This window comes from Cygnus atratus, chromosome 6 (assembly GCF_013377495.2).
Source record: "Cygnus atratus isolate AKBS03 ecotype Queensland, Australia chromosome 6, CAtr_DNAZoo_HiC_assembly, whole genome shotgun sequence".
Taxonomy (NCBI): Eukaryota; Metazoa; Chordata; class Aves; order Anseriformes; family Anatidae; genus Cygnus; species Cygnus atratus.
In genome coordinates this window covers 15,443,667-15,459,880 of record NC_066367.1, presented here as the reverse complement: position 1 = coordinate 15,459,880, position 16,214 = coordinate 15,443,667, and the positions used below count along the sequence as shown (strand labels likewise).

The window sequence follows — 16,214 nt, the reverse complement described above, 5'->3', positions numbered from 1 at the left end:
GCACAGAGGGGTCTCTAGCAGGTAGGTAAGCGTTGCTGTCAGAAACCATACCTTTACATGCATATGTTTATGACTTTGGAAACCTGATCATGTTTAGGGTTACGTGTGTCTTCCATAAACTCAGTTTGAAACTTTCTAAAATTGCCAGGAAAACTAACCTACCACCAAAATAGCAAGGCTGAAGCAGAGAAAGAAAAGCAAGATCATTGTATACACACTCTGCAGTGTAGGGGGAAATTCCCAGGCTGTGTAAAGCAGACACGTTTCAGTGCCACTCCTGACTTGTGGCAAGTGGGTGCTGTGCTCCCGCAGCTGGGGCTGCACTGACCCCGTGGTGTGTGGCAGGGAGCAGCAGAGCCCCATGTAAGGCGCAGGGACGGGGCGCTGAGGGCAGCGCAGCCCTGCTCGCTGCCTGGGCAGCAGGAGCCAGAGAAAATCTGCTCCTGCTCCATCAGATACATGCACCTTAATCTTTTTTTCCTTGTAGAGATATCAAATATTGTTGTAAAGAGCATGTTCAGACCGTTACATGCAAGCGTACATGTGATGCCTTTATGAAATATGCAAAATATGATGCGCTGGGCTGATCTGCATGTGTATTTGAAAGCCTCTTCCATGCTTTGGTTCGGGTACTGAACATTTCTGACATTTTGTTTGAGGTAAACAGAGCCAATCTGTCAGCATGATTCACTACCAGCACATCTGATAAGTATGACTTACTTGCAGCAGGCTGGTATGTTTTTAGAGCACTTGCCTCCTTTGCAGTTAGCAAATTACTGCAGGGCAAAGCAAACACAAAACGAGATAACAAAAGGAATGATGGATTTGATCACATTACGGGGGAAGCGGAATGATGAAGAGAAGGCTTTACCTAGCTCAGACACCTGGAAAGCAGAATGTGTGTCTCAGCTGCGTCAGAAGTGTGATCCAGAAGCCCCATGCTGTGCACAGGCACTGTAACAAGAGGCTGTCATCACATAGTGTCCCACATTCCCTTTTATATGGATTTCCCTGATTAAGTTTCTGTTTTGACAGCTTTTGAACAGTAACACCTTTCTCTTTTTGCCTCTGAATTTCCTCCCTCAAAAGGTGCAAATTACGGTTTTACTGTGGCCTGTTAGAGGTGCAAATAAGCACAACATAGCCAAACAGGGACAGTCTTGAAGTAGTAAAATATCGGAGCTGAATCCTGTTGAAAGACATACATGTATATTTTGATGAGCTGGGGCTAAATGGTGGCAAATGTATGTGTGAATTTTCCGGGTGGTGTGAAGTGCTGCATTTGCACAGCCTGGGAATGTGGCAATGCCAGGGATGGGGAAGGGAAGAGCAACCGAAGTGTGGTTATATTTGGGGAACCAAACGGCTTTCGGTGGCAATTGCTACAAGCAAATAATGGCTGTATCCTTATTTCACTGCACTAGGACCAAGTAAATTCCTCACAGTGTGAAAGGTGAAACTCTACGTACTTGCTTCTGAACTTATTTTGACTTCTCGTTTTTAGTATTATAGAAGTTCTGTGCCTGATTCGAGCTGCACCGCTTGTACCTGCTGTTATATGGAACAGAAAACCACTTCCTTGACCGCAACTTATCACTAGCTGTTTATCACAAGCACACATAAAACTATCATTACTGTATGGCAACTTCTTGGTACAAAAAAGACAGAAAAAGAGAAGTGGTACCACATTTTCTTCTCTATTTTCTTTAGAGACTATTTTGGAAATAAGCTAAAAGAAATTGAGGAGTTTATGAGGCTTTGTTTCTATATCTTTGCATTATCTGGTTTTGATTATCAAAACCAAAGCAATACCAGTTAGAATATAAGGTTTCAGTAAGAATCCATATGTTCTGATCTGCAATCAGGAAGGAACAAGCAGCCCAACACAACACATCCAGTTACATACTATACACGCTATTTCCACTTGCGTGGAGACTGAAGAAAAAATCCCTTTCAGGGTCAAACTCTTGATGTTTAGGTGCAAGTAAAAGAGGACGATTGCTCTGGGTTGAAAGGAACATGTTTGCTTTCATTCTTTTCCACAGCAAAAACAGCAGGGGTTTCTTTTGTTCCAGAGCGACAGAAAGGGCTGTCTGACAGCACCTTGAACAGCGAGGTCCTTCTGTGAGGTGCCTGCTGACAAAGCTGAAGGGAGGCTGGACGGAAAGGAAAGGAAAGGTAACCGACAGGTTTTCTGATGTCTGTAAGTGACTGGAGTATGCTGCTTTTGCCTTGCTTTTTACTGGGAAGTTTAACGTGTGATCAGAACACCTCAGAGAAATGTTTAAAAAAAAAAAAACAAACCTCTGTGAAGTGGACAAAAATGCAGGTGCGTGAACCCTTCCTTGGGTTCAGTTTAACCTTACACTTGTGGGCTTGAACATGTGTCCATTTTCACTTGCTGGTTGGGGCTGGTCTAACAAAAGGTGCTGGCTCTGCCTGCAAACCGTTTCTCCTGTATTATCTGACTCCAGTGGCTGATTGTAACAGCTCTGCAGCTCCCCAGGCTTTATTACAGTGCCATAAAGTCTCTCTGCATGGTGGTGTCCTGTGCCCCCGCTCAGGACACGGGAAGCCCTGGGGCTGCGGCTGAGCTAATTGCAGGCAGGAGCCTGTGAACAGCATGGGAGAGCCCTCACAAGGAAACACTGCCACGTGAAACCCAGCGAAATAATGCCGTGAATGGAGAAAAAAAATGCAGAGTTCCTTCCCATTTCTACTGCATATGTGGGGCTCGAAGATATATTAGTCTTTCTTTTAAAAGAAGGGTTTGGTTTTACGATTTTCAGTTACAAATATAGCCTGACCGCACCATATTACTGTTTACTTCCAGCATTTAATTCAGCCCTTTTTGACAGTTCTGGGTACTCCCGGAGCAGGTATTTCAGTGATATGTGGGCTTCAGTGGTCAGCTGGGGCCTTTCAGGTATTTTTAATACCCACAGGGTTTTTTCTTCAAAATGCTGAGTGGAAAAACAAGCACGAGGCTATGTTTAATAGACAAGTTCTGCAATCCAAACAACATAAAGTAAATGAAATTAAATTTCAAGATTTTAACAATGAGTGTTCGAATGTGTCCATTGTACATTACTATAGCAGAAGTGAAGTGTGCATTCGTACACGTGAAATGCAGCCAAATGAACAATTTGCAGTAAAAAGCCTCCAATATCCCAAACCTTTTGAATTAAAAAAGCACTACTTCTGTTTGATTGTGTTTCTTTTCTCTCCCCTGCTTAACAAACTCCAGCTCCTCACTTCATAGGGATCAGATACAAGCAGGACAAAACAGTTGTTTTGCTAAGGCAGCATTTCTGTGAGCAGAGCTGTCCCAGCTGATGCTCTCACAGACAATGCAGCAAATTTTGCTGGGTTCCTTGACTTGCTAGCTATTTTTAATTCCTTTCTTTTGTTCACTTTAAGTCTGCTTTGAGGAAGCTGCTTCTGCAGCCTGACACCAGGTTATGGAGCACCATGTGGTGTGATGCATGTTGACACATCCAGATGCAGCACGATGCATGTGTCACAAGACATGAAGCAAAGCAGAGACATTTAATTTTTTGGCTTCTCAGTAGACCACCAGATATCCACAGGTGGCTGAATCCTTCCCCATACATGCCCCATTGCCAACAAGGCAAGAAGAATGGTACCCTGTGTCCTGCTGGGGTTTTACAGCAGTGACTGCAGTACAGCCCAGAGCTCCAGCTCTCCAGCCCCATTGTGTGTATTTAACTTGGTGCCAGATGGAGGTGTGCATCGCATTAGACCAAGGTGGTGTCAGAGGAGTTATGTGGGGTGCCAGCACCAGGCAGACAAGCTGTCACTGTCCATGATGGGTGCATCAACGTCTTTGGGCACGTTGGTGGCTTGGTCCTGAAGCTGTGGGGATGGAAGCAGGCAGGGATGGGGACGGGCAGGGGCAGGCACAATTTAGTTGCTCTAGTTGTCTGTGCTGCCCCAAACAATACAGATGTAGTCTCAGCACTTTGTTGCTTCCTGCTGTGTGGCAGAACCAATAGGAGTGTGTTAAGACAGAAAAACCTCTACGTAAATTTTTCCTTCAGGTACCAAATTTGAAGCTGAGAGGCAGAGGTGAAAAGTGCCAAGTGGGCACACTGAAATTTTGTTCTTTTTAATAGAAAAAGTGAGGCAAAATAAAACTTTGTCAGCATTTGAAACTTGTTACCGAGTGTACAAGTACTGGCGATATGAACAAAATCATTCTGCAAAGGATGAATTTGGTGTATTTGTTTCTTACTGAGCACACCAATGTTTTGAGGGGAAGGAGGAGCTTTTCCTTTTGCTTGGATGACAGCTAGCAGAACTCACAGCATGACTGGTAGCCAACAATTTACTCCACTTTCCTTTCCCCATGTGGGCCCTGAAGTACGAAGTTGAACTTACCAGCAAGTGAAACCGGCAATTTTTGTTCATAGCCAGACGGCTGCACTGAGGCAGAATGGAGTGGGAAAGTGGTCGCTGCTGCAGCACTGTGCCTCCTCTGTCCTCTCCAGTCATCTCAGCAGTCCCCTTCCCTGCAAACCCACAATTGTAATGCCTTATCACAGAACTTCAGTATGTACAGGAGTGATAACAAAGGCTGTTATATTTTTCAAACTGAGGGTTTGCCTGCTAACACAGCCTGAGCGCGGCCAGCCTACAGCTTCCTGCTGCTGTTGCAAGCAGGCACAGACCACGACGGTTTCACTCAGGAGGTTGATACCAGGCCTGGATCTTCTGGAAATTGTTTTTGAGGTGGGGTTTTTGTTGTTTGCTTTGTGTTTTAAAGGCAGAAAAAAGCAAACGTATTAACTGCTATAAAATGAATGACATTTGTTTGTGCAGGCGCAAGGGGATGTGTGTATATATATATATATATATATTGCTGCTATCAGTGATACTTCAGCATCATATCCGTGATACATTTGTTGTTAGATTTTATTGTTTATCTTTCAGGAATAATTCAGTCACTTAAACTGGAGAGAAGGGGTAAGATTTTCACTGGGACTGAGATTCTGAGTTGTTAAGATTCCAGGTTGAGAGCTGAGAAGTTACTTCATGTCAAACAGGGATTTTAAAAGTCATTTTGAAGAGCATTTTTTCCTTTCCGTTATTCCACATAGAGAACCTTGAACCTTGTTATTTGCTTGAATGATTCTTTAAAGCTCTGTTTTCCTGGGACATGCCTGGGTGGCTGATTTTCAGGGAAATTTGATCTTAACCCAGATTTTTAATCACCTTCTTAAGTCATTACTGTACAGATGTTAAACCACAAAGTCAGAGCAGAAGACAGCTTGCTACCTTGTGTTTGTTCTTCATATAATAAAAAGAGGCATGGAGCTGACTGTTATTTTCTCACCATGAGACCATTGATATGTGTATAAAATTAGTCAGTTTGCAAATTGGATGACCAGCAATTGGCTGAAAGAAGTGAGACCATATATCAGCTTGATGTTGTTTTTCCATGTCTGTCTTCTCGTCAGCTTAGATCTTTTTGAGGTATCATGAAATTAATTTCATAGAATTTATTTGAAAAGCTAAATAGCTTGAAGAGGAAAGAGGGACATCCTGCAGATGAGGTCAGCTGAGGGGAACAACGTCTCAGGCTGAGCATGAGTGCCTGGCAGGGCAGCAAGTGGCACAGGGAGCGTGACCAGCAGACAAGAAGCCTGAGCCCAAAATTCACCTGGGGCCTCTAAGCCTAACAATAATTCCAGATTGTACCCTGGACCAAGTTGTCGTAGAAGCATGTGGATCTTGATGGTTTGGCCTAGTATGAAAAGATGAGTGGTAATGATAGACACTGGGAATCTTCTTCAGTCACTTCCATATTCTCTTGCCTCTAGTCTGCTGTTGGTTTGAGCTAGGTAAACAGTTTTATTCCATGTGATTAAACATTTCAGTGCTACAGCAGAGGAAGGAAGAAAAATGATATAATCTCTGGATATAATCTTTGTAACAAATTCAAACAAGCCCTACTAATTCCTCTGGAGAAAGAAAACTAGTCAATAGATGTGCTACAGTCAGTATGAAAGTCTAATGAATGACAAGTAGGGACAGGAAAAATTACCCGAATAATACAAAACTTTGGAAACAAGTTAAAAGAAGAAACCTATATTCCAAAAATACCAGGATGACTTAGATGGCTCTGCCATACTCAGACAAGAGCTCCGTGATATAGCACAAAAGCAAAGCCTTTGGGTTAGTTGAAAATAAAACCTCTAACCTTAGCTGAAATGGAGCAAAAGCAGCTGCTCCTTGACTTTTACAAGGAGCAGATTTGAGCCCACTTCAGAACGGATCTGAACAGGTGATTTGAATACCGTCCTTTGCTCTGTATTTGAGTTGTGAGTTAACACAATGTAACCTATGTGTTATTTGTTAATACAACAGACAGCCAAAGGAAGTTAGTGCAACATGCTATGCACGCAGTGAATGCAGTATATTAGGAGAGATTTAAGAATGATTTAGTGGAATTTTAATTTGTAAAATTTGGCAGGAATTGAGAGGGAGCTCCAAACGGTCTTGAAGCACATGTTATCAGCCTCAGATTTAAAACATTTCCTTTGGAAGTTGATGATCAGCAGTTAGTTGATAAGGAAAGAACCATCTTAACTCTGTTGAATTCAGCAAGCTTTCTGTTGTGAGCATTCCTTCACTGCTGTTTGTGGACAGCACCAGAAACATTAATTTCCATTTTCCTGGATTTTATTCACGTGTCTGTAGAAGCATTCTCTTCCCTGAAATTTTAGCAGATTATACCCAATACACCCTGGACAAGGACAAGTCCTGTAGAACGGATTTTCTTTTTATACACAGGAAGTAATGTCAGCCTGCAAATCCCTGCTCTGTTCTCAGACATGTTTCCCATATGTATCTGAAGACTTTTTAATTTCTATATGGCCTGACATAATTTCTTAGTCTCTGATCCAGGACATCGATAGCACAGACAAATGTTAGATGGAACGTTTATACATTTTGGTCTTGTGAAATGCTTCAAGTGAACTTTTATGTAACAATTCAAATTTTCTCCTTTGCTCCCAATACATTTCAATTTAATTTAGTGTACTGGCTTCTTTCTGGATTAAAGTCTTCTCTACGTTACTCAAGGAAACATTTCAAAGTTCATAAATGAAATTTTATGAAACTTGTGCTTCCAAAAGTATTTCACCCTTGGGGTTTTGGCAGGAAATTTATCTGCGTAAATAATCTTAGAACATTTTTATAGACAACTATATTTTGAATGATGAAACACAAATACCAACACAACAATTTCAGTTATAAGGATCATGTACTTCACAAGGTTTTAAAAGAAATGAATGCCTGTCAAATTTTAAATGAAACAACTAATATACTGTGCTTGATCCACAGATGTAAAATGAATTGGTAAATTATTTTGAGCAACCTTGGAAAAATGATCAGGGAAATAGTCTAACCATACAAAAAATGTTCAGTTGCAGATCATAAGATGAAAAAGCCATTCTCTTCTTTTAAAAAGGTGTTCTGGGTTGATATGAGATTTGGTAATTTGTTAACAAATCTGAGCTATTTTTGGGACTATGTTTTTGGAAAAGTGTTTGATATTTTGCCGGACAATGTCACAGCCGTTGAGAGGAAAAAAATAAAAATAAAAATTCAAGACCCTGCGTTGGAAGTTTGTCCAATGGGAACCAGAAAGGTGAGCAGAGGTGAAACAATCCTAGGACATGTGCCTTGATCATAATCTGAGATCTCTTGATAGTCATATGAGAGAATGACTTAGGAGATGATACTGGGGAAAAGTTGGCATTTGAACAAATGGAGATGAGTGATGGCTGTGATGATAGACAGCTGTAGAAATCTAGTTGCCAGCACATGGCATAAAAAGATGGATCTGGATTTTGAACATCCAAAATCAAAGCAAACTCAGAGATGAAAATTAGCATAACACAGCACAGGTGCTTTTCAACATTGAAATGCAGAGCAAGCTCTTACTTTCAACAGAGATCTTTTCAAGAATGTAAGAATCATCTTCATGCAATAAGATAGTCACAGCTGTAAATAAATCATCACAAAAACAAATAATTAAGTGGATATAATTCATAAATTGAAACCAAATGGTGATAAAATTCCTCACTAACCAAGGAATGACCTTCTTGCCAATCTGTGCTTTTAAAAGGAACCAGAACATTTCCAAATGTTTCCTGGAACCTTCTTCTGCTTCATATGTTGCTCTGTAGTTTGAAAGGAGTCTGTCACCTCCATTGTCTTTTTATTTAAGTAGTCAGAAGAGCAATATCTCAAAAACCAGTAATTTCATTTTTCAGTTATTGATCCATTTATTTGTTTTCTGCTTCTGAACATGAGATGTCTTTTAATAATGTATGTTTTATAAAGAAGGGATGCTGCAGATGTACTATCCCAGTGTGGCTTTCTCTTGGAGCACAGAGAAGCCTAGGGGAGTAAATAGCAAAGACTTCTCCTGCATGTAGATGCATCTGGTTTCTCTACGGATTCCCAAGGCTGTTCTGTTGGTGGCTCTGGAGGTGCCCTCAGGCCTGATGAAGCCACAGATGGTTGACTGGGCTTCTTTAGTCTCCCAGTTACAATTTCTGTCAGTGTATCCCATATTCTGAGGAATTTAAACACTTTGGAAAAGAAGATATGTTTCATTTTGCTATCAAGAGACATGTTTTTGTTTTTAAAAACAAATCTAAAGGTTGCAGCTACCAGGATTTCAAGAGCTGACCCACTGAATCCAAAGAAGGTACAGCCACATGGAGCTCATGGAAGAGATGATAGCAGCAGGGAAATTGAAGCCGTATTCCTGTGCAAGTTGTGTATGTTTCCCTTTGGGTCAGGTATGTGATATGTCCTGTCCAAAATGTGCTGTGCAGAAGAGTCAGGGTACCCACAGCTCACACACAGTAAGAAGCTAATGCTGCCTCTCCAATTCCAGAGTCTTACAGTCTTCATCAAGACTGGGGTAGAATCTGAAGAAAAGGAGCAGTTCAGCTTCATAAAAGACAGCTTGACTTTTTCAAAACCTAAGGAAATGTTTGTTTTGAGTTTTTTGTCATGCTCCAAGTTGCAACACTATGGCGTCTGTTCAAAAAGCAGCTCCACACATTCATTATGCCATTGTGCACTCTGCTGATAAATATGCAGAGAAATGCTATCTGTTTAATCTGTGTAGGCATTCAAACCTTGTGTAATACTCGGTAGAAATAACTGGGATGAATAAAGATTATATTTTTATACTGCAGGAAAACAAAGCAATTCTCACAGCAGCTGTTGTAATCTTGGTAGTAAAAGCAGGAGAGTTTGTGCAGATGCTCCAGTCTTGGGAGCCATACAGGCAGATGTATCTGAGGAAATACCAATACATGGCTTTGCATATTTTGTTCTCACTAATCACAGCTGCAGTAGCACCTAATTTTCTCTCCATCACCCTTTTCTTTCACTACAGCTTCCTGTAGTGCATCAACACCAGCCAGCTTCTCCCGTCCATGAGCCGGCTACACTGTACAGTAACGCAACAGTGCTGACATATATCCACATTATTCCAAAAAGTGATTTTTTGCCAATGAATCTTTCTTCTTGTGAACAGGACACAAGCAATTCCGTTATCTCTGCACCATGTTTGTATCTCAGCTAAAGAAATAGGCTGGGGGTATGTGTTGTGATTTGCTGTAGCAAGCAAGACAGAAGCAGCTTCTTTGAAGCAGCTTCTTTGACCCTACTTTGAATTACATAGATTACATTAGTTTCACAGGTCTGGACTAAGGTATCAATACATAGAACCTCCAAATGATGGCATGCGTTGGTCTAGAAGTGTGTGCATGAATGACTCTATTCATTTCTTTACCTTAGGATGTGTTATCTTTCAGTGAGCAGACAGGAGACTATTAAATAATCAACAAAATAAAATTCCCTGTTGGAGCTAGACACAATTAATTCTTTTTCTCTAATCTACAGTAACTGATAACACAAGGAAATTATTTATTGTCTGACATATTCTGCCCCCTGATTCAACTTGTCACTTGTAATGTACGCACCTCAGAAAAACTGCATTTCAAGAGAAGAGTTTTGAAGATGATAATCCAAGTTAACTCCAATCTCCAGGAGAGGGAGGAATTGTAAAAACAAGAAGCATATGGAAGAATTCACAATAAGAGAACAGTGGGAGAGTAGAAAGTGGGGTAGGAAGAGCAGAAGGAGGAAGATTAAGGAGGAGGGAGGACAGCTGATCCTTGCCAGTGGGTAGAAATGATTGCCATGCTCTCATCATGGTCCAAATTCCCATTTCACTCCTGTGATGACTTCTCACACGCTCTGTGTTTTATTCACACATTTTGTAAATAGAAACAGTATTTAACTCACTTACAGGAAAATGTTAAAGAAGAAATGGCTGATCCCCACTTTCTTTTTTGAGGTGAATTTTCAAAGCAGATTATACAAGTTTTAACACCGTGCCTACCACCACAGTATATAAAAAAGTCAAAGCAGTGTACGAAGTAACATGACTAATATCTACCACATGCTGTTCTTTTTGTTGTTTTTCTCTCCCTAATGGAAAAAATGAGTGCTTGGGAGTTTTCATCCTTTTTCTGTTGAAACAAAACTCGTCCATCCTACTGGGTCTGTATTAGAGGAGACAGGTCACAGAGTTGCACTTTTCTCCCAAGAAGAGGGCAGCGAGGTCTGCAGTGGCTGTTCTGCTTGATGGGGATTTGTCCTCTAATCTGGGGTTACTCAGAGCAGCTCTGACTTCTGCATAAGTGAAATTTTGCCCTATGGTAGAGATTTCTGCAGTCAGCTTCAAGCCTCTTCCTGGGTTTTCCAGAGAGGAAGGGACGGTGTAGAGAGGGGAATAGGGTCCCTGGGAAATGAGTGGTTAGGGGACCACCCTCCTCTGCTCTTTGTTAATGTTTCCTAAAGACTCGCAGTTTTGTGCTCAGACATGTTGTTATTTTCCATGCAGCTAGAGAAGAAGACACTTATGCAAGGTGAGGCCACCATTTGTCAAGGTGGGACACATTCCTTCACCAGCCAGAGACAGCAGAAAGTTTTACTTGAGTGGCTTGTACAATGATAGATGTAATCACTAACTAATATGCTTGTACCAGTAAAACACAGGACTGCACCACATCTGCAAATTCGTGAAGTATCTCCTTCACAGATCAGTGACACCTCTTTTTCTGAGGTTCATTTTCAGACAGCTATTTTTGGCCCATCATCTGATCTTGTCCAACACTGAGACCAACTGAGACTGTTGGTATATTAGATATCTTTTTGTTAAATCGTGTTTACAGGAATATTGCTGGTGCTTGCTGTCATGGCATCTCGTGTGATATCTTTTGGGCTGCTTGAAGATATTGATTTGGGCTGCTGAAGACACTGGTCATTGTAAAACTGTAAAAATACTCCTGCCACTAGAGTTAGTGGTGGGTGAGCAATATGATGAAAAAAGCAACACCTAAGTCACCTGCAATCACCTAAAACTGGTTTACTTATGGACTGGATTTAGTTAAAGGATTATTCAAAGTGAAATGGAAGGTAGAAATAAAAATTAAATCTATAACATAGCCTTTGAAAAACATTGGCTGTGAACTATCAGTGGATGGGAAGATTTTCTCAGCAGAATTTGGGGGAGGTTTCACCTGGAAAATGGTGAGATTTATGACATTCATTAAAGACAGTTTACCAAGAGTCAGGCTGCCACGGTTGGATTAGCCCAGAGCAAGACTCCAGCAATCACCTCTATTTGGAAGCTCTACAGGGAATTTAACAAATCCTAGGCTGATTAAACTGTGCTGAAAATTTTCTGCTAGTTTCATGGGAAAAATAATTTTGTTCTCCTTGATCACAGTCCTGGTTCATACCATTTTTACCAGGGAGATGCCCAGATCTCCCAGAAAATGAAGGAGTAATGCAACAGAGCTGGGTGGGCTGGAAAGCAATCTTTCCTTGTGTGTCTTCACTGGATAAACTTGCCCAGTACCATTATTTCCTCATAAGAGTGCATGAACCTCTTCTATGCACCCTGTTGAAATTAGCTCTCAAACAGCATTACTCATAATATAAGTGATTCTCAGACTTTTTTTTTCTTACATGTTATTGTATTGCCCAGTGCTAAATCTACAGGGGAGAGCACACACCTGAGCTGCTACATCATTATGTGGAATGACTTCCAGAAATCTGTGTTTCCAAGAACAAGATAAACTGGCGTGCCAATTTTTCAGCTGTTTGGATAAGTTTTCTGTGATGTCTTGGCTAGTCACTGATTGAAGAGTAGTGCTATAAAAATATACATCATTGGAAGATGGCACATTAAAAAGGTGTTTTAGTTTGTCATAAAATATTGTGCTTTTTCTTCTATTCTTTTCAAATGCTTTCTTAAATCAAGAGCCTGTAATTAGGTAAGTTAATGTAATGCAATGCAATGGAATAATGAGATGATGACGGTCTCAGGCTCATAGCCAAAGCCTATAGTCATAGACTATATCTATTTTTATTTCAGAAATGACTAACAGCTCAGTTCATGTCTTTCCCAGCTGTGGTTGTACAGCTGAATGGGGATAAAACAGATGTTCATAATATAAAAACTTCCTCTGATAGTTCATGAACTCACAAGTGTGGATGGTAGGAGAGTTGTCTGTTTCTATCACAAATAGGAAATACCACCAAATACAGCTGGAGACCCAGGCCAGAAACTGCTTTACTGCAGAACTGTTCCAGGGGCACTTCCCAGCACGCGGGCAAATCCCAAGACATAGGATCATACGTTTCTATTCACGTTGAAGCTGGTATGATTTTGCTTTATAAAAATATGTTTGTAAATGACAGTTTCTCTTACACAGCTCACTAAAAAGTCTGTGACAGGGTTTTTTAAAAACTCAACTGGATTGCACAATTATTGGAGTTGTTATTATTATTGTTCAGGTGCAGAAAAGGAAGTTGGAATTAAAATGAACTCCCTTCCACATCACATCTTCGTATATGCTGCCTACCACAGTCACTTGCATGTAAAACTCAGTGATATGAGACTTCACAAAAGCGAGCAGTTAACAGTGGCACACTGTCTAAGTAACATCAGCCCAGACTCAGATATATGACTCAGTCATCGGGTAGTTACTCTTCACGCTGACCTTGCTCACTGCTATTTGAAAATCAGAAAAAATGACATTATTTCTGTTCTAGTGAAGTGTGTTTGCAACAGAAACTTTTCCAATGGTAGAACTCAGGTGATTCCACCAGGGCTGTTTTGGAGACTTGCTCAGGCAGGAGCTGTGGTGCTCCTGCCCCAGCTGCCCATACCCAGCCACTTTTCTCGTGTGGCTTCCAGAGCTATCAGCTAACCACAGAGCCCCAGGTTTGCCACCGCAGGTAGACAGTCTTTTGCCAGTGTGGGGATGTTCCCTGAGCCCCAGCATCCTCCTCAGGGTACACCAGTCTCCACATGATGCAGTTATTTCCCCGCCACATTCTCCTGGGATGCCTCATGCTACTTTAGGTTTCCTGCTACGGATATCAGACATACTGCTTTTCTGTTTCCTTTAACACATTTCCCTTGGTTCCAATTTTGGGTCACTTTTTCCTTCAGTTCCCCTGTTATTACAGCCTAATTATTTTCCTCCTACATGACACGTCTAATGCTTTATCTAAATGTTTCCCCACACTAAGAGGGTCTAATCTTATTTCCAGCTTCCAGTTTTCCAACTTTGCTGTCCTGACAGCTTTGCTGTGAGTTAAAATGGCATAACGCCAGTGACTGCACATCTAACAAATCCTTGAAATCCTTGTCTGAAGAGAGACTGAGGAATATAGACAAAGATAGGCTCCTATTTGGACCTAAAATGTGGTTCAATTTCTTTCTTTAATTCTCCTCTAAGTTTAGTTTTTCAGGAGAGTTGAGTGGAATTTGAGTTGTTTTTTATTTGTTCAATTTTTTTTTTGGCTGTAAAACTTTTTTTCAGGTTTGTTCTAAGTGGCTTGGAATCTCTTCACTTTGCAGAAGTTGCCTCAGGTTACTTCAACCCAAAAGGTTGAGGAGGTCTATGTGTTTTAAGCACTGACACAGGGGCTGTGTAGTTCTCCAGTCTCCCCTCACCACCTATCACTCCTTGTCATGGGAAAGGCAGGGCAGAATTGCTCAAAGGATGCCCAACCTACCGTTGTTTTTCAGTCAAGCGTATGAAACTTCCTGCTCATTTGTGTCTCTTTAATTATTATTCATCACATCTGCCACCCTCACCAGTTTCAGTGTTACCAACACTTTAATGATCTGTCTCCAACAGGGAATGTGCTTGCTAGTGAAACGGATATTTTTATAGCCTTAGATTGTATAACATGGGAAAAAGATCAGCATGTTAATAACATTCTTGCTTATTGACTTCAAGAAGCTCCTTCTGGATAGATTACCCTGACCTCACGCAGTAATCAGCCATCTACAAAGTCTGGATACACTTCCATTCCTCCAAGTGAGTTGGGTTAAAAGTGGCATCAACTGGTAAGACAGATATACACTAGTGTAAAACTAGAATGAATTTGAAAGTAGATGGACAAAATAAGAAAAGAGTTTTCAACACAAGCTAACATCTGTTACTGTTTAATATTTTTAAAGGAAACTGAGACAGACAGGTTATGCTTTTTTTTGCACAAAGTACTGCTTTGAGATAATTTTGGTTAGGAACAGCATGAGTGCTGGTTCCATAACTGTATGACTGACCAGACTTGTGGTCTATTGTATACCCAATATTGGTCTCCAAAATTTGTCTAATCAGGTAATTGCTAGTTTATCAAGTAGACAATATAGTCTTAAAAGGATTGTAATTGCATCATTATCGTCCACAGTGGGCTATGAAAGAGCTATTATGAAATGAATAGTCAGTGTTTCAACCCAAGGAAGTATGGATGCTCCTTTATTTACAGAGAAGAAAAGAAAAAAAAAAAAAAGGTTTTAGTGTTTATTTGTGCTCAGCAGCCTAAAGAGATTTAAGTCGGTGTCAGTTTAAAAGAACCCTAGGAGAGAGGACATTAGTTTCCCTGCATGAATGCCTCCTAATCCCTGTGTTGTTTTTTTTCTGATTTTTTTCTGTGTGAATTAGGGTCCTGTTCTCTACCCACATGACAGCAATTGTCAGAATAAGAAATATGGAAATTTAAAGCAACAAAAGCCTACACCAAGACAAAGCTCCAACAAAAGCCTACTAAATCACACAGTGAAACCCTCCGAGTTATGAAGCATGGATTTTATGTGTACTTAAAAAATCATTCTCTGTCTAATCTCACAATGAATGCCCCTTCATCTTCTTGCTAAATTGAACATCCAAAGGTTGGAACTTCTAATATAGAGAATAACTTTGGAAAATTCCTGGTTAAAAACAGTAATACTGATTAACTTGGTATACAGCCATTTGGGTTTACTTTACTTGTATACCACAAATGTGGTTTCTAATACAGAGCAAAAACTCTACACTGATTGATTCAGCTATTGTGGAGTACATAATGGGCTATATGACTTGGTTTCTGTTAAATAAAAACTCTGTGTAAAAAGTTTTATAGTTTCTTCATTTTAGGAATTTATATCTTCATTCAAATGTGAATGTTTATGAGCTTTAAGCATTTATTTTTAAAGATATTTCACTGTCACTCTATTACTATTTGCGGCTAGAACTGAAATTTTCAGAAGAATGTGTGAACAGCTGATCATGTTGTGTTTCCTGTATGTCCCGAGCCAAGGTACACTGAGATCTTGCAAAATAAATAAATAAATAAAATAGTCTTTTGTGAAATTTTAGAACAATCTTACACATCACAGAAGATGTAAAATTGCCTTAGATTTGATTGGAAACCCCTGTAATCAGACATCTATTAACTTTCAATGTTAATTTGTTACCAATAAAGATCTAGGATTTGCATGCTGTCTCCTCTCAAAACTCTGTTGATCTGAAAAGCATTTTAGTTTTTGTGGCATTTATTTTGTATGGAACTGGATCAGCTTCTGGGTGAAAAGCAGAAGGCAGATACGACTTCTGTTGGTTCAGCTCAAAAGAAAAATGTGAAAAGATCTGTAGGAGTTTGACTTCACTAATCCTAGAGAAATGTAGGGATGAAGGAAATCCCACAAAATAATGATCCAGGCAGATGTACTGTCCTATCTTTGTCTTTGGATTGGTTGTGGATGTGTGATGCTGACTCATGTAGATAAGAGTTCTCAGCAGATTCTTTTAACC

General features: G+C 40.4%; 1 long non-coding RNA gene across 1 annotated transcript; it reads left to right on the top strand.

Moving 5' to 3' along the window:
- The first annotated feature begins 4,631 nt into the window (after positions 1-4,631).
- On the top strand, positions 4,632-15,903 carry LOC126913348 (uncharacterized). The gene is made up of 5 exons (XR_007708489.1): positions 4,632-4,752; positions 8,696-8,837; positions 9,446-12,785; positions 14,379-14,459; positions 15,087-15,903. It is a non-coding gene; the product is annotated as an uncharacterized LOC126913348 (long non-coding RNA).
- Positions 15,904-16,214: the final 311 nt, after the last annotated feature.